Source organism: Chiloscyllium punctatum, chromosome 11 (assembly GCF_047496795.1).
Source record: "Chiloscyllium punctatum isolate Juve2018m chromosome 11, sChiPun1.3, whole genome shotgun sequence".
In the NCBI taxonomy this organism is placed as follows: Eukaryota; Metazoa; Chordata; class Chondrichthyes; order Orectolobiformes; family Hemiscylliidae; genus Chiloscyllium; species Chiloscyllium punctatum.
Window position 1 is genome coordinate 16,715,746 of NC_092749.1, and position 27,792 is coordinate 16,743,537.

Here is a 27,792-nt window from a genome sequence, read left to right on the forward strand (position 1 = left end):
CAATGTAACCTCTACACCCTGTGCAATGTAACCTGTACACCACTGTGCAATGTAACCTGTACACCCTGTACAATGTAATCTGTTCACTCCTGTGCAATGTAACCTGTACACCCTGTACAATGTAATCTGTTTACCCCTGAGCAATGTAACCTGTACACGCTGTACAATGTAACCTGTACACCCTGTACAAAGTAACCTTATCACCCCTGTGCAATGTAACCAGTACAACCGTTTGCAATGTAACCTGTCCACCCCTTTGCAATGTAACCTGTACACGCTGTACAATGTAATCTGTTTACCCCTGAGCAATGTAACCTGTACACGCTGTACAATGTAACCAGTACACCCTGTGCAATGTAACCTGTACGCCTTGTACAATGTAATCTGTTCACTGCTGTGCAATGTAACCTGTACACCCCTGTGCAATGTAACATATACACTCTGTACAATGTTTTCTGAACACCCCTGTGCAATGTAACCTGTACACCTTTTGCAATGTAACCTGGAGACCCTGTACAATGTAATCTGTTCACCCTTGTGCAATGTAACCTGTACACCCTGTGCAATGTAAGCTGTACACATGTGTGCAATGTAACATGTACACCCTGTACAATGTAATCTGTTCACCCCTGTTCAATGCAACCTGCACACCCTGTACAATGTAATCTGTTCACCCCTGTGCAATGTAACCTGTACACCCTGTGCAATGAAAACTGTATGCCCTGGACAATGTAATGTATTCACCTCTGTGCAATGTAACCTGTACACCCTGTGCAATGTAACATGTACACCCTGTACAACGTAATCTGTTCACCCCTGTGCAATGTAATCTGTACACCCTGTACAATGTAATCTGTTCACTGCTGTGCAATGTATCCTGTAAACCCCTGTGCAATGTAACATATTTAACACCCTGTACAATGTAATCTGTACACCCCTGTGCAACGTAACCTGTGCACCTTTGCAATGTAAACTGTATACCCTGTACAATATAATCTGTTCACCCCTGTGCAATGTTCTGTACACCCTGTGCAATGTAACCTGGACATCCCTGTATAATGTAACCTTTACACCCTGTGCAATGTAAGCTGTACACACCTGTGCAATGTAACCTGTACACCCTGTACAATGTAATCTGTTCACCTCTATGCAATGTAACCTGTACACCCTGTACAATGTAATCTCTTCACCCCTGTGCAATGTAATCTGTTCACGCCTGTGCAATGTAACCTGTACACCCTATGCATTGAAAACTGTACGCCCTGTACAATATAATGTATTCACCTCTGTGCAATGTAACCTGTACACCCCTGTACAATATAACCTGTACACCCTGTACTATGTAAACTGTACACCCTGTACAATGTAATCTGTTCCCCCCTGTGCAATATATCCTGTACACCCTGTGCAATGTAACATGTACACCCTCTACAGTGTAATCTGTTCACCCCTGTGCAATGTAATCTGTACACCCTGTACAATGTAATCTGTTCACCCCTGTGCAATGTAATCTCTACACCCTGTACAATGTAATCTGTTCACCCCTGTGCAATGTAACCTATACACCCTGTACAATGTAATCTGTTCACCCCTGTGCAATGTAACCTGTACACCCCTTTACAATGTAACCTGTACACGCTGTACAATGTAATCTGTTCACAACTGTGCAATGTAACCTGTACACCCTGTGCAATGTAAACTGTACACCCTGTACAATGTAAACTGTTCACGCCTGTGCAATGTAACCTGTATGCCCTGTACAATGTAATCTGTTCACCCCTGTGCAATGTAACCTGTACTCCCTGTGCAATGTAACCTGTACACCCTGTACAATGTAATCTGTTCACCGCTGCGCAATGTAACCTGTACACCCTGTGCAATGTAACCTATACACCCCTGTGTAAAGTAACCTGTACACGCTGTATAATGTTATCTGGTCACCCCTGTGCAATGTAACCTGTGCACCCTGTGCAATGTAACCTGTACCCCGTGTACAATGTAATCTTTGCACCGTGTACAAAGCAACCTTTTCACCCTTGTGCAATGTAACCTGTACACCCCTGTGCAATGTAACCTGTGCACCCTGTGCATTGTAACCTGTACACCCCTGTGTAATGTAACCTGTGCACCCTGTGCGATGTAACCTGTACACCCTGTACAATTTAATCTGTACACCCTGTACAAAGTAACCTTTTCACCCCTGTGCAATGTAACCTGTACACCCCTGTGCAAGGTAACCTGTGCAGCCTGTGCAATGTAACCTGTACCCCTGTACAATGTAATCTGTGCACCGTGTACAAAGCAACCTTTTCACCCTTGTGCAATGTAACCTGTACACCCCTGTGCAATGTAACCTGTGCACCCTGTGCAATGTAACCTGTACACCCCTGTGTAATGTAACCTGTGCACCCTGTGCGATGTAACCTGTACACCCTGTACAATTTAATCTGTACACCCTGTACAAAGTAACATTTTCACCCCTGTGCAATGTAACCTGTACACCCCTGTGCAATATAACCTGTACGTTGTGTACAATGTAATCTGTTCACTGCTGTGCAATGTATCCTGTACACCCCTGTGCAATGTAACATATTTAACACCCTGTACAATGTAATCTGTACACCCCTGTGCAACGTAACCTGTGCACCTTTGCAATGTAAACTGTATACCCTGAACAATATAATCTGTTCACCCCTGTGCAATGTAACCTGTACACCCTGTGCAATGTAACCTGGACATCCCTGTATAATGTAACCTGTACACCCTGTGCAATGTAAGCTGTACACACCTGTGCAATGTAACCTGTACACCCTGTACAATGTAATCTGTTCACCCCTATGCAATGTAACCTGTACACCCTGTACAATGTAATCTCTTCACCCCTGTGCAATGTAATCTGTTCACGCCTGTGCAATGTAACCTGTACACCCGATGCAATGAAAACTGTACGCCCTGTACAATATAATGTATTCACCTCTGTGCAATGTAACCTGTACACCCCTGTACAATATAACCTGTACACCCTGTACTATGTAAACTGTACACCCTGTACAATGTAATCTGTTCCCCCCTGTGCAATGTATCCTGTACACCCTGTGCAATGTAACATGTACACCCTCTACAGTGTAATCTGTTCACCCCTGTGCAATGTAATCTGTACACCCTGTACAATGTAATCTGTTCACCCCTGTGCAATGTAATCTCTACACCCTGTACAATGTAATCTGTTCACCCCTGTGCAATGTAACCTATACACCCTGTACAATGTAATCTGTTCACCCCTGTGCAATGTAACATGTACACCCTGTACAATGTAATCTGTTCACCCCTGTGCAATGTAACCTCTACACCCTGTGCAATGTAACCTGTACACCACTGTGCAATGTAACCTGTACACCCTATACAATGTAATCTGTTCACTCCTGTGCAATGTAACCTGTACACCCTGTACAATGTAATCTGTTTACCCCTGAGCAATGTAACCTGTACACGCTGTACAATGTAACCTGTACACCCTGTACAAAGTAACCTTATCACCCCTGTGCAATGTAACCAGTACAACCGTTTGCAATGTAACCTGTCCACCCCTTTGCAATGTAACCTGTACACGCTGTACAATGTAATCTGTTTACCCCTGAGCAATGTAACCTGTACACGCTGTACAATGTAACCAGTACACCCTGTGCAATGTAACCTGTACGCCTTGTACAATGTAATCTGTTCACTGCTGTGCAATGTAACCTGTACACCCCTGTGCAATGTAACATATACACTCTGTACAATGTTTTCTGAACACCCCTGTGCAATGTAACCTGTACACCTTTTGCAATGTAACCTGTAGACCCTGTACAATGTAATCTGTTCACCCTTGTGCAATGTAACCTGTACACCCTGTGCAATGTAAGCTGTACACATGTGTGCAATGTAACATGTACACCCTGTACAATGTAATCTGTTCACCCCTGTTCAATGCAACCTGCACACCCTGTACAATGTAATCTGTTCACCCCTGTGCAATGTAACCTGTACACCCTGTGCAATGAAAACTGTATGCCCTGGACAATGTAATGTATTCACCTCTGTGCAATGTAACCTGTACACCCTGTGCAATGTAACATGTACACCCTGTACAATGTAATCTGTTCACCCCTGTGCAATGTAATCTGTACACCCTGTACAATGTAATCTGTTCACTGCTGTGCAATGTATCCTGTAAACCCCTGTGCAATGTAACATATTTAACACCCTGTACAATGTTATCTGTACACCCCTGTGCAACGTAACCTGTGCACCTTTGCAATGTAAACTGTATACCCTGTACAATATAATCTGTTCACCCCTGTGCAATGTTCTGTACACCCTGTGCAATGTAACCTGGACATCCCTGTATAATGTAACCTTTACACCCTGTGCAATGTAAGCTGTACACACCTGTGCAATGTAACCTGTACACCCTGTACAATGTAATCTGTTCACCCCTATGCAATGTAACCTGTACACCCTGTACAATGTAATCTCTTCACCCCTGTGCAATGTAATCTGTTCACGCCTGTGCAATGTAACCTGTACACCCTATGCAATGAAAACTGTACGCCCTGTACAATATAATGTATTCACCTCTGTGCAATGTAACCTGTACACCCCTGTACAATATAACCTGTACACCCTGTACTATGTAAACTGTACACCCTGTACAATGTAATCTGTTCCCCCCTGTGCAATATATCCTGTACACCCTGTGCAATGTAACATGTACACCCTCTACAGTGTAATCTGTTCACCCCTGTGCAATGTAATCTGTACACCCTGTACAATGTAATCTGTTCACCCCTGTGCAATGTAATCTCTACACCCTGTACAATGTAATCTGTTCACCCCTGTGCAATGTCACCTATACACCCTGTACAATGTAATCTGTTCACCCCTGTGCAATGTAACCTGTACACCCCTTTGCAATGTAACCTGTACACGCTGTACAATGTAATCTGTTCACAACTGTGCAATGTAACCTGTACACCCTGTGCAATGTAAACTGTACACCCTGTACAATGTAAACTGTTCACGCCTGTGCAATGTAACCTGTATGCCCTGTACAATGTAATCTGTTCACCCCTGTGCAATGTAACCTGTACTCCCTGTGCAATGTAACCTGTACACCCTGTACAATGTAATCTGTTCACCGCTGCGCAATGTAACCTGTACACCCTGTGCAATGTAACCTATACACCCCTGTGTAAAGTAACCTTTTCACCCCTGTGCAATGTAACCTGTACACCCCTGTGCAATGTAACCTGTGCACCCTGTGCAATGTAACCTGTACCCCCTGTACAATGTAATCTGTGCACCGTGTACAAAGCAACCTTTTCACCCTTGTGCAATGTAACCTGTACACCCCTGTGCAATGTAACCTGTGCACCCTGTGCAATGTAACCTGTACACCCCTGTGTAATGTAACCTGTGCACCCTGTGCGATGTAACCTGTACACCCTGTACAATTTAATCTGTACACCCTGTACAAAGTAACATTTTCACCCCTGTGCAATGTAACCTGTACACCCCTGTGCAATATAACCTGTACGTTGTGTACAATGTAATCTGTTCACTGCTGTGCAATGTATCCTGTACACCCCTGTGCAATGTAACATATTTAACACCCTGTACAATGTAATCTGTACACCCCTGTGCAACGTAACCTGTGCACCTTTGCAATGTAAACTGTATACCCTGAACAATATAATCTGTTCACCCCTGTGCAATGTAACCTGTACACCCTGTGCAATGTAACCTGGACATCCCTGTATAATGTAGCCTGTACACCCTGTGCAATGTAAGCTGTACACACCTGTGCAATGTAACCTGTACACCCTGTACAATGTAATCTGTTCACCCCTATGCAATGTAACCTGTACACCCTGTACAATGTAATCTCTTCACCCCTGTGCAATGTAATCTGTTCACGCCTGTGCAATGTAACCTGTACACCCTATGCAATGAAAACTGTACGCCCTGTACAATATAATGTATTCACCTCTGTGCAATGTAACCTGTACACCCCTGTACAATATAACCTGTACACCCTGTACTATGTAAACTGTACACCCTGTACAATGTAATCTGTTCCCCCCTGTGCAATGTATCCTGTACACCCTGTGCAATGTAATCTGTTTACCCCTGAGCAATGTAACCTGTACACGCTGTACAATGTAACCTGTACACCCTGTACAATGTAATCTGTTCACTCCTGTGCAATGTAACCTGTACACCCTGTACAATGTAATCTGTTTACCCCTGAGCAATGTAACCTGTACACGCTGTACAATGTAACCTGTACACCCTGTACAAAGTAACCTTATCACCCCTGTGCAATGTAACCAGTACAACCGTTTGCAATGTAACCTGTCCACCCCTTTGCAATGTAACCTGTACACGCTGTACAATGTAATCTGTTTACCCCTGAGCAATGTAACCTGTACACGCTGTGCAATGTAACCAGTACACCCTGTGCAATGTAACCTGTACGCCCTGTACAATGTAATCTGTTCACTGCTGTGCAATGTAACCTGTACACCCCTGTGCAATGTAACATATACACTCTGTACAATGTTTTCTGAACACCCCTGTGCAATGTAACCTGTACACCTTTTGCAATGTAACCTGAAGACCCTGTACAATGTAATCTGTTCACCCTTGTGCAATGTAACCTGTACACCCTGTGCAATGTAAGCTGTACACATCTGTGCAATGTAACATGTACACCCTGTACAATGTAATCTGTTCACCCCTGTTCAATGCAACCTGCACACCCTGTACAATGTAATCTGTTCACCCCTGTGCAATGTAACCTGTACACCCTGTGCAATGAAAACTGTATACCCTGGACAATGTAATGTATTCACCTCTGTGCAATGTAACCTGTACACCCTGTGCAATGTAACATGTACACCCTGTACAATGTAATCTGTTCACCCCTGTGCAATGTAATCTGTACACCCTGTACAATGTAATCTGTTCACCCCTGTGCAATGTAACTTGTACACCCTGTGCAATGTAACATGTACACCCTGTACAATGTAATCTGTTCACCCCTGTGCAATGTAATCTCTACACCCTGTACAATGTATTCTGTTCACCCCTGTGGAATGTAACCTGTACACCCTGTACAATGTAATCTGTTCACCCCTGTGCAATGTAACCTCTACACCCTGTGCAATGTAAACTGTACACCACTGTGCAATGTAACCTGTACACCCTGTACAATGTAATCTGTTTACCCCTGAGCAATGTAACCTGTACATGCTGTACAATGTAACCCGTACACCCTGTGCAATGTAACCTGTACACCCTGTACAATGTAATGTGTTCACCCCTGTGCAATGTAACCTGTACACGCTGTACAATATAACCCGTACACCCTGTGCAATGTAACCTGTACACCCTGTACAATGTAATCTGTTCACCCCTGTGCAATGTAACCTGTACACGCTGTACAATGTAACCTGTACACCCTGTACAAAGTAACCTTATCACCCCTGTGCAATGTAACCAGTACAACCGTTTGCAATGTAACCTGTCCACCCCTTTGCAATGTAACCTGTACACGCTGTACAATGTAATCTGTTTACCCCTGAGCAATGTAACCTGTACACGCTGTACAATGTAACCAGTACACCCTGTGCAATGTAACCTGTACGCCCTGTACAATGTAATCTGTTCACTGCTGTGCAATGTCACCTGTACACCCCTGTGCAATGTAACATATACACTCTGTACAATGTTATCTGTACACCCCTGTGCAATGTAACCTGTACACCTTTTGCAATGTAACCTGTACACGCTGTAGAATGTTATCTGGTCACCCTGTACAATGTAACCCGTACACCCTGTGCAATGTAACCTGTACAACCCTGTGCAATGTAACATGTGCACCCCTGTGCAATGTAACCTGTGCACCCTGTGCAATGTAACCTGTACCCCCTGTACAATGTAATCTGTACACCGTGTACAAAGTAACCTTTTCACCCCTGTGCAATGTAACTTTTCACCCCTGTGCAATGTAACCTGTACACCCTGTACAATTTAATGTGTACACCCTGTACAAAGTAACCTTTTCACCCCTGTGCAATGTAACCTGTACACCCCTTTGCAATGTAACCTGTACACCCCTTTGCAATGTAACCTGTACACCCCTGTACAATGTAATCTGTTCACTCCTGTGCAATGTAACCTGTACACCCTGTACAATGTAATCTGTTTACCCCTGAGCAATGTAACCTGTACACGCTGTACAATGTAACCCGTACACCCTGTGCAATGTAACCTGTACACCCTATGCAATGTAACCTGTACACCCTGTACAATGTAATCTGTACACCCGTGTACAAAGTAACCTTTTCACCCTTGTGCAATGTAACCTGTACACCCCTGTGCAATGTATCCTGTGCACCCCTGTGCAATGTAACCTGTGCACCCTGTGCAATGTAACGTGTACACCCCTGTGTAATGTAACCTGTGCACCCAGTGCGATGTAACCTGTACACCCTGTACAATTTAATCTGTACACCCTGTACAAAGTAGCCTTTTCACCCCTGTGCAATGTAACCTGTACACCCCTTTGCAATGTAACCTGTACACCCCTTTGCAATGTAACCTGTCCACCCTGTACAATGTAATCTGTTCACCCCTGTGCGATGTAACCTGTACACCCCTGTGCAATATAACCTGTATGTCGTGTACAATGTAATCTGTTCACTGCTGTGCAATGTATCCTGTACACCCCTGTGCAATGTAACTTATTTAACACCCTGTACAATGTAATCTGTACACCCCTGTGCAACGTAACTTTGCACCTTTGCAATGTAAACTGTATACCCTGTACAATATAATCTGTTCACGCCTGTGCAATGTAACCTGTACACCCTATGCAATGAAAACTGTACGCCCTGTACAATATAATGTATTCACCTCTGTGCAATGTAACCTGTACACCCCTGTACAATATAACCTGTACACCCTGTACTATGTAAACTGTACACCCTGTACAATGTAATCTGTTCACCCCTGTGCAATGTAACCTGTACACCCTGTGCAATGTAACATGTACACCCTGTACAATGTAATCTGTTCACCCCTGTGCAATGTAATCTGTACACCCTGTACAATGTAATCTGTTCACCCCTGTGCAATGTAATCTTTACACCCTGTACAATGTAATCTGTTCACCCCTGTGCAATGTAACCTATACACCCTGTACAATGTAATGTGTTCACCCCTGTGCAATGTAACATGTACACCCTGTACAATGTAATCTGTTCACCCCTGTGCAATGTAACTTCTACACCCTGTGCAATGTAACCTGTACACCACTGTGCAATGTAACCTGTACACCCTGTACAATGTAATCTGTTCACTCCTGTGCAATGTAACCTGTACACGCTGTACAATGTCACCCGTACACCCTGTGCAATGTAACCTGTACACCCTGTACAATGTAATCTGTTTACCCCTGAGCAATGTAACCTGTACACGCTGTACGATGTAACCCGTACACCCTGTGCAATGTAACCTGTACACCCTGTACAATGTAATGTGTTCACCCCTGTGCAATGTAACCTGTACACGCTGTACAATGTAACCTGTACACCCTGTACAAAGTAACCTTATCACCCCTGTGCAATGTAACCAGTACAACCGTTTGCAATGTAACCTGTCCACCCCTTTGCAATGTAACCTGTACACGCTGTACAATGTAATCTGTTTACCCCTGAGCAATGTAACCTGTACACGCTGTGCAATGTAACCTGTACACCCCTGTGCAATGTAACATATACACTCTGTACAATGTTTTCTGAACACCCCTGTGCAATGTAACCTGTACACCTTTTGCAATGTAACCTGTAGACCCTGTACAATGTAATCTGTTCACCCTTGTGCAATGTAACCTGTACACCCTGTGCAATGTAAGCTGTACACATGTGTGCAATGTAACATGTACACCCTGTTCAATGCAACCTGCACACCCTGTACAAAGTAATCTGTTCACCCCTATGCAATGTAACCTGTACACCCTGTACAATGTAATCAGGTCACCATTGTGCAATGTAAACTCTACACCCTGAACAATGTAATCTGTTTACCCCTGAGCAATGTAACCTGTACACGCTGTACAATGTAACCCGTACACCCTTTGAAATGTAACCTGTACACGTTGTACAATGTAATCTGTTCACCCCTGTGCAATGTAACCTGTACACGCTGTACAATGTAACCTGTACACCCTGTACAAAGTAACCTTATCACCCCTGTGCCATGTAACCAATACAACCGTTTGCAATGTAACCTGTCCACCCCTTTGCAATGTAACCTGTACACCCTGTACAATGTAATGTATTCACCTCTGTGCAATGTAACCTGTACACCCTGTGCAATGTAACCTATACACCCCTGTACAATATAACCTGTACACCCTGTACTATGTAAACTGTACACCCTGTACAATGTAATCTGTTCACCCCTGTGCAATATAACCTGTACACCCTGTGCAATGTAACATGTACACCCTGTACAATGTAATCTGTTCACCCCTGTGCCATGTAATCTGTACACCCTGTACAATGTAATCTGTTCACCCCTGTGCAATGTAACCTGTACACCCTGTACAATGTAATCTGTTCACCCCTGTGCAATGTAACATGTACACCCTGTACAATGTAATCTGTTCACCCCTGTGCAATGTAACCTCTACAACCTGTGCAATGTAACCTGTACACCCTGTACAATGTAATCTGTTCACTCCTGTGCAATGTAACCTGTACACGCTGTCCAATGTAATCTGTTTACCCCTGAGCAATGTAACCTGTACACGCTGTACAATGTAACCCGTACACCCTGTGCAATGTAACCTGTACGCCCTGTACAATGTAATCTGTTCACTGCTGTGCAATGTAACCTGTACACCCCTGTGCAATGTAACATATACACTATGTACAATGTTATCTGTACACCCCTGTGCAATGTAACCTGTACACCTTTTGCAATGTAACCTGTATACCCTGTATAATGTAATCTGTTCACCCCTGTGCAATGTAACCAGTACACCCTGTGCAATGTAAGCTGTACACATCTGTACAATGTAACCCGTACAACCTGTGCAATGTCACCTGTACGCCCTGTACAATGTAATCTGTTCACTGCTGTGCAATGTAACCTTTACACCCCTGTGCAATGTAACATATACACTCTGTACAATGTTATCTGTACACCCCTGTGCAATGTAACCTGTACACCTTTTGCAATGTAACCTGTCTACCCTGTATAATGTAATCTGTTCGCCCCTGTGCAATGTAACCTGTACACCCTGTGCAATGTAAGCTGTACACATCTGTGCAATGTAACAAGTACACCCTGTTCAATGCAACCTGCACACCCTGTACAATGTGATCTGTTCACCCCTATGCAATGTAACGTGTATACCCTCTACAGTGTAATCAGGCCACCATTGTGCAATGTAAACTCGACACCCTGTGCAATGTAACCTGTACACCCTGTACAATGTAATCTGTTCACCCCTGTGCAATGTAACCTGTTCACCCCTGTGCAATGTAACCTATACACCCTGTACAATGTAATCTGTTCACCCCTGTGCAATGTAACCTGTACACCCCTTTGCAATGTAACCTGTACACGCTGTACAATGTAATCTGTTCACAACTGTGCAATGTAACCTGTACACCCTGTGCAATGTAAACTGTACACCCTGTACAATGTAATCTGTTCACGCCTGTGCAATGTAACCTGTATGCCCTGTACAATGTAATCTGTTCACCCCTGTGCAATGTAACCTGTACTCCCTGTGCAATGTAACCTGTACACCCTGTACAATGTAATCTGTTCACCGCTGCGCAATGTAACCTGTACACCCTGTGCAATGTAACCTGTACACCCCTGTGCAATGTAACCTGTGCACCCTGTGCAATGTAACCTGTACCCCCTGTACAATGTAATCTGTGCACCGTGTACAAAGCAACCTTTTCACCCTTGTGCAATGTAACCTGAACACCCCTGTGCAATGTAACCTGTGCACCCTGTGCAATGTAACCTGTACACCCCTGTGTAATGTAACCTGTGCACCCTGTGCGATGTAACCTGTACACCTGTACAATTTAATCTGTACACCCTGTACAAAGTAAACTTTTCACCCCTGTGCAATGTAACCTGTACACCCCTGTGCAATATAACCTGTACGTCGTGTACAATGTAATCTGTTCACTGCTGTGCAATGTATCCTGTACACCCCTGTGCAATGTAACATATTTAACACCCTGTACAATGTAATCTGTACACCCCTGTGCAACGTAACCTGTGCACCTTTGCAATGTAAACTGTATACCCTGAACAATATAATCTGTTCACCCCTGTGCAATGTAACCTGTACACCCTGTGCAATGTAACCTGGACATCCCTGTACAAAGTAACCTGTACACCCTGTGCAATGTAAGCTGTACACACCTGTGCAATGTAACCTGTACACCCTGTACAATGTAATCTGGTCACCCCTATGCAATGTAACCTGAACACCCTGTACAATGTAATCTCTTCACCCCTGTGCAATGTAATCTGTTCACGCCTGTGCAATGTAACCTGTACACCCTATGCAATGAAAACTGTACGCCCTGTACAATATAATGTATTCGCCTCTGTGCAATGTAACCTGTACACCCCTGTACAATATAACCTGTACACCCTGTACTATGTAAACTGTACACCCTGTACAATGTAATCTGTTCCCCCCTGTGCAATGTATCCTGTACACCCTGTGCAATGTAACATGTACACCCTCTACAGTGTAATCTGTTCACCCCTGTGCAATGTAATCTGTACACCCTGTACAATGTAATCTGTTCACCCCTGTGCAATGTAATCTCTACACCCTGTACAATGTAATCTGTTCACCCCTGTGCAATGTAAACTATACACCCTGTACAATGTAATCTGTTCACCCCTGTGCAATGTAACATGTACACCCTGTACAATGTAATCTGTTCACTCCTGTGCAATGTAACCTCTACACCCTGTGCAATGTAACCTGTACACCACTGTGCAATGTAACCTGTACACCCTGAACAATGTAATCTGTTCACTCCTGTGCAATGTAACCTGTACACCCTGTACAATGTAATCTGTTTACCCCTGAGCAATGTAACCTGTACACGCTGTACAATGTAACCTGTACACCCTGTACAAAGTAACCTTATCACCCCTGTGCAATGTAACCAGTACAACCGTTTGCAATGTAACCTGTCAACCCCTTTGCAATGTAACCTGTACACGCTGTACAAAGTAACCTTATCACCCCTGTGCAATGTAACCAGTACAACCGTTTGCAATGTAACCTGTCAACCCCTGTGCAATGTAACCTGTGCACCCTGTGCAATGTAACCTGTACCCCCTGTACAATGTAATCTGTGCACCGTGTACAAAGCAACCTTTTCACCCTTGTGCAATGTAACCTGTACACCCCTGTGCAATGTAACCTGTGCACCCTGTGCAATGTAACCTGTACACCCCTGTGTAATGTAACCTGTGCACCCTGTGCGATGTAACCTGTACACCCTGTACAATTTAATCTGTACACCCTGTACAAAGTAACATTTTCACCCCTGTGCAATGTAACCTGTACACCCCTGTGCAATATAACCTGTACGTTGTGTACAATGTAATCTGTTCACTGCTGTGCAATGTATCCTGTACACCCCTGTGCAATGTAACATATTTAACACCCTGTACAATGTAATCTGTACACCCCTGTGCAACGTAACCTGTGCACCTTTGCAATGTAAACTGTATACCCTGAACAATATAATCTGTTCACCCCTGTGCAATGTAACCTGTACACCCTGTGCAATGTAACCTGGACATCCCTGTATAATGTAGCCTGTACACCCTGTGCAATGTAAGCTGTACACACCTGTGCAATGTAACCTGTACACCCTGTACAATGTAATCTGTTCACCCCTATGCAATGTAACCTGTACACCCTGTACAATGTAATCTCTTCACCCCTGTGCAATGTAATCTGTTCACGCCTGTGCAATGTAACCTGTACACCCTATGCAATGAAAACTGTACGCCCTGTACAATATAATGTATTCACCTCTGTGCAATGTAACCTGTACACCCCTGTACAATATAACCTGTACACCCTGTACTATGTAAACTGTACACCCTGTACAATGTAATCTGTTCCCCCCTGTGCAATGTATCCTGTACACCCTGTGCAATGTAATCTGTTTACCCCTGAGCAATGTAACCTGTACACGCTGTACAATGTAACCTGTACACCCTGTACAATGTAATCTGTTCACTCCTGTGCAATGTAACCTGTACACCCTGTACAATGTAATCTGTTTACCCCTGAGCAATGTAACCTGTACACGCTGTACAATGTAACCTGTACACCCTGTACAAAGTAACCTTATCACCCCTGTGCAATGTAACCAGTACAACCGTTTGCAATGTAACCAGTCCACCCCTTTGCAATGTAACCTGTACACGCTGTACAATGTAATCTGTTTACCCCTGAGCAATGTAACCTGTACACGCTGTGCAATGTAACCAGTACACCCTGTGCAATGTAACCTGTACGCCCTGTACAATGTAATCTGTTCACTGCTGTGCAATGTAACCTGTACACCCCTGTGCAATGTAACATATACACTCTGTACAATGTTTTCTGAACACCCCTGTGCAATGTAACCTGTACACCTTTTGCAATGTAACCTGAAGACCCTGTACAATGTAATCTGTTCACCCTTGTGCAATGTAACCTGTACACCCTGTGCAATGTAAGCTGTACACATCTGTGCAATGTAACATGTACACCCTGTACAATGTAATCTGTTCACCCCTGTTCAATGCAACCTGCACACCCTGTACAATGTAATCTGTTCACCCCTGTGCAATGTAACCTGTACACCCTGTGCAATGAAAACTGTATACCCTGGACAATGTAATGTATTCACCTCTGTGCAATGTAACCTGTACACCCTGTGCAATGTAACATGTACACCCTGTACAATGTAATCTGTTCACCCCTGTGCAATGTAATCTGTACACCCTGTACAATGTAATCTGTTCACCCCTGTGCAATGTAACTTGTACACCCTGTGCAATGTAACATGTACACCCTGTACAATGTAATCTGTTCACCCCTGTGCAATGTAATCTCTACACCCTGTACAATGTATTCTGTTCACCCCTGTGGAATGTAACCTGTACACCCTGTACAATGTAATCTGTTCACCCCTGTGCAATGTAACCTCTACACCCTGTGCAATGTAAACTGTACACCACTGTGCAATGTAACCTGTACACCCTGTACAATGTAATCTGTTTACCCCTGAGCAATGTAACCTGTACATGCTGTACAATGTAACCCGTACACCCTGTGCAATGTAACCTGTACACCCTGTACAATGTAATGTGTTCACCCCTGTGCAATGTAACCTGTACACGCTGTACAATATAACCCGTACACCCTGTGCAATGTAACCTGTACACCCTGTACAATGTAATCTGTTCACCCCTGTGCAATGTAACCTGTACACGCTGTACAATGTAACCTGTACACCCTGTACAAAGTAACCTTATCACCCCTGTGCAATGTAACCAGTACAACCGTTTGCAATGTAACCTGTCCACCCCTTTGCAATGTAACCTGTACACGCTGTACAATGTAATCTGTTTACCCCTGAGCAATGTAACCTGTACACGCTGTACAATGTAACCAGTACACCCTGTGCAATGTAACCTGTACGCCCTGTACAATGTAATCTGTTCACTGCTGTGCAATGTCACCTGTACACCCCTGTGCAATGTAACATATACACTCTGTACAATGTTATCTGTACACCCCTGTGCAATGTAACCTGTACACCTTTTGCAATGTAACCTGTACACGCTGTAGAATGTTATCTGGTCACCCTGTACAATGTAACCCGTACACCCTGTGCAATGTAACCTGTACAACCCTGTGCAATGTAACATGTGCACCCCTGTGCAATGTAACCTGTGCACCCTGTGCAATGTAACCTGTACCCCCTGTACAATGTAATCTGTACACCGTGTACAAAGTAACCTTTTCACCCCTGTGCAATGTAACTTTTCACCCCTGTGCAATGTAACCTGTGCACCCTGTGCAATGTAACCTGTACACCCTGTACAATTTAATGTGTACACCCTGTACAAAGTAACCTTTTCACCCCTGTGCAATGTAACCTGTACACCCCTTTGCAATGTAACCTGTACACCCCTTTGCAATGTAACCTGTACACCCCTGTACAATGTAATCTGTTCACTCCTGTGCAATGTAACCTGTACACCCTGTACAATGTAATCTGTTTACCCCTGAGCAATGTAACCTGTACACGCTGTACAATGTAACCCGTACACCCTGTGCAATGTAACCTGTACACCCTATGCAATGTAACCTGTACACCCTGTACAATGTAATCTGTACACCCGTGTACAAAGTAACCTTTTCACCCTTGTGCAATGTAACCTGTACACCCCTGTGCAATGTATCCTGTGCACCCCTGTGCAATGTAACCTGTGCACCCTGTGCAATGTAACGTGTACACCCCTGTGTAATGTAACCTGTGCACCCAGTGCGATGTAACCTGTACACCCTGTACAATTTAATCTGTACACCCTGTACAAAGTAGCCTTTTCACCCCTGTGCAATGTAACCTGTACACCCCTTTGCAATGTAACCTGTACACCCCTTTGCAATGTAACCTGTCCACCCTGTACAATGTAATCTGTTCACCCCTGTGCGATGTAACCTGTACACCCCTGTGCAATATAACCTGTACGTCGTGTACAATGTAATCTGTTCACTGCTGTGCAATGTATCCTGTACACCCCTGTGCAATGTAACTTATTTAACACCCTGTACAATGTAATCTGTACACCCCTGTGCAACGTAACTTTGCACCTTTGCAATGTAAACTGTATACCCTGTACAATATAATCTGTTCACGCCTGTGCAATGTAACCTGTACACCCTATGCAATGAAAACTGTACGCCCTGTACAATATAATGTATTCACCTCTGTGCAATGTAACCTGTACACCCCTGTACAATATAACCTGTACACCCTGTACTATGTAAACTGTACACCCTGTACAATGTAATCTGTTCACCCCTGTGCAATGTAACCTGTACACCCTGTGCAATGTAACATGTACACCCTGTACAATGTAATCTGTTCACCCCTGTGCAATGTAATCTGTACACCCTGTACAATGTAATCTGTTCACCCCTGTGCAATGTAATCTTTACACCCTGTACAATGTAATCTGTTCACCCCTGTGCAATGTAACCTATACACCCTGTACAATGTAATGTGTTCACCCCTGTGCAATGTAACATGTACACCCTGTACAATGTAATCTGTTCACCCCTGTGCAACGTAACCTGTGCACCTTTGCAATGTAAACTGTATACCCTGAACAATATAATCTGTTCACCCCTGTGCAATGTAACTTCTACACCCTGTGCAATGTAAACTCGACACCCTGTGCAATGTAACCTGTACACCCTGTACAATGTAATCTGTTCACCCCTGTGCAATGTAACCTGTTCACCCCTGTGCAATGTAACCTATACACCCTGTACAATGTAATCTGTTCACCCCTGTGCAATGTAACCTGTACACCCCTTTGCAATGTAACCTGTACACGCTGTACAATGTAATCTGTTCACAACTGTGCAATGTAACCTGTACACCCTGTGCAATGTAAACTGTACACCCTGTACAATGTAATCTGTTCACGCCTGTGCAATGTAACCTGTATGCCCTGTACAATGTAATCTGTTCACCCCTGTGCAATGTAACCTGTACTCCCTGTGCAATGTAACCTGTACACCCTGTACAATGTAATCTGTTCACCGCTGCGCAATGTAACCTGTACACCCTGTGCAATGTAACCTGTACACCCCTGTGCAATGTAACCTGTGCACCCTGTGCAATGTAACCTGTACCCCCTGTACAATGTAATCTGTGCACCGTGTACAAAGCAACCTTTTCACCCTTGTGCAATGTAACCTGAACACCCCTGTGCAATGTAACCTGTGCACCCTGTGCAATGTAACCTGTACACCCCTGTGTAATGTAACCTGTGCACCCTGTGCGATGTAACCTGTACACCTGTACAATTTAATCTGTACACCCTGTACAAAGTAAACTTTTCACCCCTGTGCAATGTAACCTGTACACCCCTGTGCAATATAACCTGTACGTCGTGTACAATGTAATCTGTTCACTGCTGTGCAATGTATCCTGTACACCCCTGTGCAATGTAACATATTTAACACCCTGTACAATGTAATCTGTACACCCCTGTGCAACGTAACCTGTGCACCTTTGCAATGTAAACTGTATACCCTGAACAATATAATCTGTTCACCCCTGTGCAATGTAACCTGTACACCCTGTGCAATGTAACCTGGACATCCCTGTACAAAGTAACCTGTACACCCTGTGCAATGTAAGCTGTACACACCTGTGCAATGTAACCTGTACACCCTGTACAATGTAATCTGGTCACCCCTATGCAATGTAACCTGAACACCCTGTACAATGTAATCTCTTCACCCCTGTGCAATGTAATCTGTTCACGCCTGTGCAATGTAACCTGTACACCCTATGCAATGAAAACTGTACGCCCTGTACAATATAATGTATTCGCCTCTGTGCAATGTAACCTGTACACCCCTGTACAATATAACCTGTACACCCTGTACTATGTAAACTGTACACCCTGTACAATGTAATCTGTTCCCCCCTGTGCAATGTATCCTGTACACCCTGTGCAATGTAACATGTACACCCTCTACAGTGTAATCTGTTCACCCCTGTGCAATGTAATCTGTACACCCTGTACAATGTAATCTGTTCACCCCTGTGCAATGTAATCTCTACACCCTGTACAATGTAATCTGTTCACCCCTGTGCAATGTAAACTATACACCCTGTACAATGTAATCTGTTCACCCCTGTGCAATGTAACATGTACACCCTGTACAATGTAATCTGTTCACTCCTGTGCAATGTAACCTCTACACCCTGTGCAATGTAACCTGTACACCACTGTGCAATGTAACCTGTACACCCTGAACAATGTAATCTGTTCACTCCTGTGCAATGTAACCTGTACACCCTGTACAATGTAATCTGTTTACCCCTGAGCAATGTAACCTGTACACGCTGTACAATGTAACCTGTACACCCTGTACAAAGTAACCTTATCACCCCTGTGCAATGTAACCAGTACAACCGTTTGCAATGTAACCTGTCAACCCCTTTGCAATGTAACCTGTACACGCTGTACAAAGTAACCTTATCACCCCTGTGCAATGTAACCAGTACAACCGTTTGCAATGTAACCTGTCAACCCCTGTGCAATGTAACCTGTGCACCCTGTGCAATGTAACCTGTACCCCCTGTACAATGTAATCTGTGCACCGTGTACAAAGCAACCTTTTCACCCTTGTGCAATGTAACCTGTACACCCCTGTGCAATGTAACCTGTGCACCCTGTGCAATGTAACCTGTACACCCCTGTGTAATGTAACCTGTGCACCCTGTGCGATGTAACCTGTACACCCTGTACAATTTAATCTGTACACCCTGTACAAAGTAACATTTTCACCCCTGTGCAATGTAACCTGTACACCCCTGTGCAATATAACCTGTACGTTGTGTACAATGTAATCTGTTCACTGCTGTGCAATGTATCCTGTACACCCCTGTGCAATGTAACATATTTAACACCCTGTACAATGTAATCTGTACACCCCTGTGCAACGTAACCTGTGCACCTTTGCAATGTAAACTGTATACCCTGAACAATATAATCTGTTCACCCCTGTGCAATGTAACCTGTACACCCTGTGCAATGTAACCTGGACATCCCTGTATAATGTAGCCTGTACACCCTGTGCAATGTAAGCTGTACACACCTGTGCAATGTAACCTGTACACCCTGTACAATGTAATCTGTTCACCCCTATGCAATGTAACCTGTACACCCTGTACAATGTAATCTCTTCACCCCTGTGCAATGTAATCTGTTCACGCCTGTGCAATGTAACCTGTACACCCTATGCAATGAAAACTGTACGCCCTGTACAATATAATGTATTCACCTCTGTGCAATGTAACCTGTACACCCCTGTACAATATAACCTGTACACCCTGTACTATGTAAACTGTACACCCTGTACAATGTAATCTGTTCCCCCCTGTGCAATGTATCCTGTACACCCTGTGCAATGTAATCTGTTTACCCCTGAGCAATGTAACCTGTACACGCTGTACAATGTAACCTGTACACCCTGTACAATGTAATCTGTTCACTCCTGTGCAATGTAACCTGTACACCCTGTACAATGTAATCTGTTTACCCCTGAGCAATGTAACCTGTACACGCTGTACAATGTAACCTGTACACCCTGTACAAAGTAACCTTATCACCCCTGTGCAATGTAACCAGTACAACCGTTTGCAATGTAACCAGTCCACCCCTTTGCAATGTAACCTGTACACGCTGTACAATGTAATCTGTTTACCCCTGAGCAATGTAACCTGTACACGCTGTGCAATGTAACCAGTACACCCTGTGCAATGTAACCTGTACGCCCTGTACAATGTAATCTGTTCACTGCTGTGCAATGTAACCTGTACACCCCTGTGCAATGTAACATATACACTCTGTACAATGTTTTCTGAACACCCCTGTGCAATGTAACCTGTACACCTTTTGCAATGTAACCTGAAGACCCTGTACAATGTAATCTGTTCACCCTTGTGCAATGTAACCTGTACACCCTGTGCAATGTAAGCTGTACACATCTGTGCAATGTAACATGTACACCCTGTACAATGTAATCTGTTCACCCCTGTTCAATGCAACCTGCACACCCTGTACAATGTAATCTGTTCACCCCTGTGCAATGTAACCTGTACACCCTGTGCAATGAAAACTGTATACCCTGGACAATGTAATGTATTCACCTCTGTGCAATGTAACCTGTACACCCTGTGCAATGTAACATGTACACCCTGTACAATGTAATCTGTTCACCCCTGTGCAATGTAATCTGTACACCCTGTACAATGTAATCTGTTCACCCCTGTGCAATGTAACTTGTACACCCTGTGCAATGTAACATGTACACCCTGTACAATGTAATCTGTTCACCCCTGTGCAATGTAATCTCTACACCCTGTACAATGTATTCTGTTCACCCCTGTGGAATGTAACCTGTACACCCTGTACAATGTAATCTGTTCACCCCTGTGCAATGTAACCTCTACACCCTGTGCAATGTAAACTGTACACCACTGTGCAATGTAACCTGTACACCCTGTACAATGTAATCTGTTTACCCCTGAGCAATGTAACCTGTACATGCTGTACAATGTAACCCGTACACCCTGTGCAATGTAACCTGTACACCCTGTACAATGTAATGTGTTCACCCCTGTGCAATGTAACCTGTACACGCTGTACAATATAACCCGTACACCCTGTGCAATGTAACCTGTACACCCTGTACAATGTAATCTGTTCACCCCTGTGCAATGTAACCTGTACACGCTGTACAATGTAACCTGTACACCCTGTACAAAGTAACCTTATCACCCCTGTGCAATGTAACCAGTACAACCGTTTGCAATGTAACCTGTCCACCCCTTTGCAATGTAACCTGTACACGCTGTACAATGTAATCTGTTTACCCCTGAGCAATGTAACCTGTACACGCTGTACAATGTAACCAGTACACCCTGTGCAATGTAACCTGTACGCCCTGTACAATGTAATCTGTTCACTGCTGTGCAATGTCACCTGTACACCCCTGTGCAATGTAACATATACACTCTGTACAATGTTATCTGTACACCCCTGTGCAATGTAACCTGTACACCTTTTGCAATGTAACCTGTACACGCTGTAGAATGTTATCTGGTCACCCTGTACAATGTAACCCGTACACCCTGTGCAATGTAACCTGTACAACCCTGTGCAATGTAACATGTGCACCCCTGTGCAATGTAACCTGTGCACCCTGTGCAATGTAACCTGTACCCCCTGTACAATGTAATCTGTACACCGTGTACAAAGTAACCTTTTCACCCCTGTGCAATGTAACTTTTCACCCCTGTGCAATGTAACCTGTGCACCCTGTGCAATGTAACCTGTACACCCTGTACAATTTAATGTGTACACCCTGTACAAAGTAACCTTTTCACCCCTGTGCAATGTAACCTGTACACCCCTTTGCAATGTAACCTGTACACCCCTTTGCAATGTAACCTGTACACCCCTGTACAATGTAATCTGTTCACTCCTGTGCAATGTAACCTGTACACCCTGTACAATGTAATCTGTTTACCCCTGAGCAATGTAACCTGTACACGCTGTACAATGTAACCCGTACACCCTGTGCAATGTAACCTGTACACCCTATGCAATGTAACCTGTACACCCTGTACAATGTAATCTGTACACCCGTGTACAAAGTAACCTTTTCACCCTTGTGCAATGTAACCTGTACACCCCTGTGCAATGTATCCTGTGCACCCCTGTGCAATGTAACCTGTGCACCCTGTGCAATGTAACGTGTACACCCCTGTGTAATGTAACCTGTGCACCCAGTGCGATGTAACCTGTACACCCTGTACAATTTAATCTGTACACCCTGTACAAAGTAGCCTTTTCACCCCTGTGCAATGTAACCTGTACACCCCTTTGCAATGTAACCTGTACACCCCTTTGCAATGTAACCTGTCCACCCTGTACAATGTAATCTGTTCACCCCTGTGCGATGTAACCTGTACACCCCTGTGCAATATAACCTGTACGTCGTGTACAATGTAATCTGTTCACTGCTGTGCAATGTATCCTGTACACCCCTGTGCAATGTAACTTATTTAACACCCTGTACAATGTAATCTGTACACCCCTGTGCAACGTAACTTTGCACCTTTGCAATGTAAACTGTATACCCTGTACAATATAATCTGTTCACGCCTGTGCAATGTAACCTGTACACCCTATGCAATGAAAACTGTACGCCCTGTACAATATAATGTATTCACCTCTGTGCAATGTAACCTGTACACCCCTGTACAATATAACCTGTACACCCTGTACTATGTAAACTGTACACCCTGTACAATGTAATCTGTTCACCCCTGTGCAATGTAACCTGTACACCCTGTGCAATGTAACATGTACACCCTGTACAATGTAATCTGTTCACCCCTGTGCAATGTAATCTGTACACCCTGTACAATGTAATCTGTTCACCCCTGTGCAATGTAATCTTTACACCCTGTACAATGTAATCTGTTCACCCCTGTGCAATGTAACCTATACACCCTGTACAATGTAATGTGTTCACCCCTGTGCAATGTAACATGTACACCCTGTACAATGTAATCTGTTCACCCCTGTGCAACGTAACCTGTGCACCTTTGCAATGTAAACTGTATACCCTGAACAATATAATCTGTTCACCCCTGTGCAATGTAACTTCTACACCCTGTGCAATGTAAACTCGACACCCTGTGCAATGTAACCTGTACACCCTGTACAATGTAATCTGTTCACCCCTGTGCAATGTAACCTGTTCACCCCTGTGCAATGTAACCTATACACCCTGTACAATGTAATCTGTTCACCCCTGTGCAATGTAACCTGTACACCCCTTTGCAATGTAACCTGTACACGCTGTACAATGTAATCTGTTCACAACTGTGCAATGTAACCTGTACACCCTGTGCAATGTAAACTGTACACCCTGTACAATGTAATCTGTTCACGCCTGTGCAATGTAACCTGTATGCCCTGTACAATGTAATCTGTTCACCCCTGTGCAATGTAACCTGTACTCCCTGTGCAATGTAACCTGTACACCCTGTACAATGTAATCTGTTCACCGCTGCGCAATGTAACCTGTACACCCTGTGCAATGTAACCTGTACACCCCTGTGCAATGTAACCTGTGCACCCTGTGCAATGTAACCTGTACCCCCTGTACAATGTAATCTGTGCACCGTGTACAAAGCAACCTTTTCACCCTTGTGCAATGTAACCTGAACACCCCTGTGCAATGTAACCTGTGCACCCTGTGCAATGTAACCTGTACACCCCTGTGTAATGTAACCTGTGCACCCTGTGCGATGTAACCTGTACACCTGTACAATTTAATCTGTACACCCTGTACAAAGTAAACTTTTCACCCCTGTGCAATGTAACCTGTACACCCCTGTGCAATATAACCTGTACGTCGTGTACAATGTAATCTGTTCACTGCTGTGCAATGTATCCTGTACACCCCTGTGCAATGTAACATATTTAACACCCTGTACAATGTAATCTGTACACCCCTGTGCAACGTAACCTGTGCACCTTTGCAATGTAAACTGTATACCCTGAACAATATAATCTGTTCACCCCTGTGCAATGTAACCTGTACACCCTGTGCAATGTAACCTGGACATCCCTGTACAAAGTAACCTGTACACCCTGTGCAATGTAAGCTGTACACACCTGTGCAATGTAACCTGTACACCCTGTACAATGTAATCTGGTCACCCCTATGCAATGTAACCTGAACACCCTGTACAATGTAATCTCTTCACCCCTGTGCAATGTAATCTGTTCACGCCTGTGCAATGTAACCTGTACACCCTATGCAATGAAAACTGTACGCCCTGTACAATATAATGTATTCGCCTCTGTGCAATGTAACCTGTACACCCCTGTACAATATAACCTGTACACCCTGTACTATGTAAACTGTACACCCTGTACAATGTAATCTGTTCCCCCCTGTGCAATGTATCCTGTACACCCTGTGCAATGTAACATGTACACCCTCTACAGTGTAATCTGTTCACCCCTGTGCAATGTAATCTGTACACCCCGTACAATGTAATCTGTTCACCCCTGTGCAATGTAATCTCTACACCCTGTACAATGTAATCTGTTCACCCCTGTGCAATGTAAACTATACACCCTGTACAATGTAATCTGTTCACCCCTGTGCAATGTAACATGTACACCCTGTACAATGTAATCTGTTCACTCCTGTGCAATGTAACCTCTACACCCTGTGCAATGTAACCTGTACACCACTGTGCAATGTAACCTGTACACCCTGAACAATGTAATCTGTTCACTCCTGTGCAATGTAACCTGTACACCCTGTACAATGTAATCTGTTTACCCCTGAGCAATGTAACCTGTACACGCTGTACAATGTAACCTGTACACCCTGTACAAAGTAACCTTATCACCCCTGTGCAATGTAACCAGTACAACCGTTTGCAATGTAACCTGTCAACCCCTTTGCAATGTAACCTGTACACGCTGTACAATGTAATCTGTTTACCCCTGAGCAATGTAACCTGTACACACTGTACAATGTAACCAGTACACCCTGTGCAATGTAACCTGTACGCCCTGTACAATGTAATCTGTTCACTGCTGTGCAATGTAACCTGTACACCCCTGTGCAATGTAACATATACACTCTGTACAATGTTTTCTGAACGCCCCTGTGCAATGTAACCTGTACACCTTTTGCAATGTAACCTGTAGACCCTGTACAATGTAATCTGTTCACCCTTGTGCAATGTAACCTGTACACCCTGTGCAATGTAAGCTGTACACATGTGTGCAATGTAACATGTACACCCTGTACAATGTAATCTGTTCACCCCTGTTCAATGCAACCTGCACACCCTGTACAATGTAATCTGTTCACCCCTGTGCAATGTAACCTGTACACCCTGTGCAATGAAAACTGTATACCCTGGACAATGTAATGTATTCACCTCTGTGCAATGTAACCTGTACACCCTGTGCAATGTAACATGTACACCCTGTACAATGTAATCTGTTCACCCCTGTGCAATGTAATCTGTACACCCTGTACAATGTAATCTGTTCACCCCTGTGCAATGTAACTTGTACACCCTGTGCAATGTAACATGTACACCCTGTACAATGTAATCTGTTCACCCCTGTGGAATGTAACCTGTACACCCTGTACAATGTAATCTGTTCACCCCTGTGGAATGTAACCTGTACACCCTGTACAATGTAATCTGTTCACCCCTGTGCAATGTAACCTCTACACCCTGTGCAATGTAAACTGTACACCACTGTGCAATGTAACCTGTACACCCTGTACAATGTAATCTGTTCACTCCTGTGCAATGTAACCTGTACACCCTGTACAATGTAATCTGTTTACCCCTGAGCAATGTAACCTGTACATGCTGTACAATGTAACCCGTACACCCTGTGCAATGTAACCTGTACACCCTGTACAATGTAATGTGTTCACCCCTGTGCAATGTAACCTGTACACGCTGTACAATGTAACCCGTACACCCTGTGCAATGTAACCTGTACACCCTGTACAATGTAATCTGTTCACCCCTGTGCAATGTAACCTGTACACGCTGTACAATGTAACCTGTACATCCTGTACAAAGTAACCTTATCACCCCTGTGCAATGTAACCAGTACAACCGTTTGCAATGTAACCTGTCCACCCCTTTGCAATGTAACCTGTACACGCTTTACAATGTAATCTGTTTACCCCTGAGCAATGTAACCTGTACACGCTGTACAATGTAACCAGTACACCCTGTGCAATGTAACCTGTACGCCCTGTACAATGTAATCTGTTCACTGCTGTGCAATGTCACCTGTACACCCCTGTGCAATGTAACATATACACTCTGTTCAATGTTATCTGTACACCCCTGTGCAATGTAACCTGTACACCTTTTGCAATGTAACCTGTACACGCTGTAGAATGTTATCTGGTCACCCTGTACAATGTAACCTGTACACCCTGTGCAATGTAACCTGTACAACCCTGTGCAATGTAACATGTGCACCCCTGTGCAATGTAACCTGTGCACCCTGTGCAATGTAACCTGTACCCCCTGTACAATGTAATCTGTACACCGTGTACAAAGTAACCTTTTCACCCCTGTGCAATGTAACTTTTCACCCCTGTGCAATGTAACCTGTGCACCCTGTGCAATGTAACCTGTACACCCTGTACAATTTAATCTGTACACCCTGTACAAAGTAACCTTTTCACCCCTGTGCAATGTAACCTGTACACCCCTTTGCAATGTAACCTGTACACCCCTTTGCAATTTAACCTGTACACCCCTGTACAATGTAATCTGTTCACTCCTGTGCAATGTAACCTGTACACCCTGTACAATGTAATCTGTTTACCCCTGAGCAATGTAACCTGTACACGCTATACAATGTAACCCGTACACCCTGTGCAATGTAACCTGTACACCCTATGCAATGTAACCTGTACACCCTGTACAATGTAATCTGTACACCCGTGTACAAAGTAACCTTTTCACCCTTGTGCAATGTAACCTGTACACCCCTGTGCAATGTATCCTGTGCACCCCTGTGCAATGTAACCTGTGCACCCTGTGCAATGTAACCTGTACACCCCTGTGTAATGTAACCTGTGCACCCAGTGCGATGTAACCTGTACACCCTGTACAATTTAATCTGTACACCCTGTACAAAGTAATCTTTTCACCCCTGTGCAATGTAACCTGTACAACCCTTTGCAATGTAACCTGTACACCCCTTTGCAATGTAACCTGTCCACCCTGTACAATGTAATCTGTTCACCCCTGTGCAATGTAACCTGTACACCCCTGTGCA